The 2,145-nt window shown below is 46.3% G+C and overlaps 1 pseudogene; it reads left to right on the top strand.

Annotated features, from left to right (window-relative positions):
- The first annotated feature begins 634 nt into the window (after window positions 1-634).
- On the top strand, window positions 635-1,423 carry LOC102268299 (large ribosomal subunit protein uL30-like; annotated as a pseudogene).
- Window positions 1,424-2,145: the final 722 nt, after the last annotated feature.

The following is a 2,145-nucleotide window of genomic DNA, read 5'->3' as shown; positions in this document are numbered from 1 at the left end:
CCAGTGGAGGGGACATGGGTTTGAACCCTGGTCAGGGACCTAAGATCCCACATGCTACGGGGCAACTAAGCACACACACCACGACTACTGAGCCCACACACAGCCGCTGGGTCCATCACTGCAGCCGCTGAGCCCACGCGCCACAACTAGAGAGGAACCCACGTGCCGCAGCAAAGAGCCCAGCTGCTGCCTAAGCCAAAAATAAATAATTTTTTAAAATGTGTTATCAATTGCAGGCATACTTAGGTCAAAATGACTTCTTTTGGGACTTCCTCGGTGGTCCAGTGGTTAAGACTCTGCGCTTCCGCCACCCAGGGAATGCGGATTAGATCCCTGGCCCAGGTGGCCCTAGTGGTAAAGAACCCACCTGCAAATGCAGATGACTTAAGAGATGTGAATTCTATCCCTGGTTTGGGAAGATGCCCTAGATGAGGGCATGGCAACCCACTCCAGTATTCCTGCCTGAAAAATCCCATGGACAGAGGAGCCTGCTGGGCTGCAGTCCCTAGGGTCGCAAAGAGTCAGACACGACTGACGTGATTTTGCACACACACTGGAAACTAAGATCCCCTACGTGCATTGTGGTGCAGCCAAAAAAAAGAGGGGGAGCAGCAGCTCTTTCCTGGTTGGAACCATGGAGGGTTCAGAAGATAAGAAAAAGAAGGTTTTTGCTATGCCAGAAACCCTTAGATCAAATAAAAGATTTTTGCAGAGCTTAAGATCAAGAGCTTGAGAAAGAAGTCTGCCCTAAAGATGCTTTGAAAAGCAAAGAGAAAGCTCATCTATGAAAAAGTTCTATGAAAAAGCTAAGCATTATGACAGGAATACAGGCAGATGGTATCACAGGAATATAGGTAATCATATCCATTACCTGCAAAAGTTTCGAATGGCTAGGATGGCAAGAAAAGCCAGCAACATCTATGTACCCTCTGAATCCAAACTGGCGCTTGTCATAAGGATCAGAAGTATCGGTGGCATTTGCTGAAAGGTTGGAAAGTTATTGCAGCTTGTTTGCCTCTGTCAGATCTTCAGTGGCACCTGTGTGAAGCTCAGCAACGCTTCAGTTACCACGCTGAGAACTGTGGAACCATACACTGCATGAGAGTCCCCAGACCTGCGGTCAGTAAATGAATTGATCTACAAGTGTGCTTATGGCAAAACCAACAAGAAGTGAATTGACCTGACAGATAACACAGTGATTGCTCGATCTCTTGGCAAAGATGGCATCATCTGCATGGAGAATCAGATTCATGAGGTCTGTGCCATTGGAAAATGTTTCAAAGACGCATGCAACTTCCTGTGGCACTTCAAGTTGTCTTCTGCACGAGGTGGAATGAAGGAAGAGACCACCCATTTTGTAGAAGGTAGAGATGCTGGCAATCGGGAAGACCAGATCAACAGGCTTATTAGAAGGATGAACTAAGGTATCTACTGTGATTATTTTTGTAATCTGGTCAGTTAATAAACAGAGGCTGCTTTCAAATTAAAAAATTTAAATGATAAAAATAGGCAAAGGATCTGAGTGGACGTTTCTCAAAAAAACTGGCTAATAATCTCACGAAGACCTGCTCAATGTCATTATCTATCAAGGAAATGCAAGTAAAAACCATTGTGAGATGGCACTTCTCATCCTGTCGAAAAGTAGATAATCCAGGTGTTGTAGAGGATGTGGAGAAAATGGAAACTGTCCATCGTAGGTGGTGGTGTAAAGAGCTGTGTCTGCTGTGGAGAACACTCTGGAGTTCCTCAAAAGGTTAAGCGGGGAGTTTCTATCAGTTCAGTTCAGTTGTTCAGTCATGTCCAGCTCTCTGCGACCCCATGGACTGTAGCACGCCAGGCCTCCCTGTCCATCACCAACTGCTGGAGTCCACCCAAACCCACGTCCATTGAGTCGGTGATGCCATCCAACCATTGCATCCTCTGTCATCCCCTTCTCCTCCTGCCCTCAATCTTTCCCAGCATCAGGGGTCTTTTCAAATGAGTCAGCTCTTCACATCAGGTGGCCAAAGTATTGGAGTTTCAGCTTCAACATCAGTCCTTCCAATGAACACTTAGGACTGATCTCCTTTAGGATGGACTGGTTGGATCTCCTTGCAGTCCAAGGGATTCTCAAGAGTGTTCTCCAACACCACAGTTCAAAAGCAT

Source organism: Bos mutus, chromosome 4, assembly GCF_027580195.1.
Source record: "Bos mutus isolate GX-2022 chromosome 4, NWIPB_WYAK_1.1, whole genome shotgun sequence".
In the NCBI taxonomy this organism is placed as follows: Eukaryota; Metazoa; Chordata; class Mammalia; order Artiodactyla; family Bovidae; genus Bos; species Bos mutus.
This window is presented reverse-complemented; position numbering and strand designations above follow the sequence as displayed.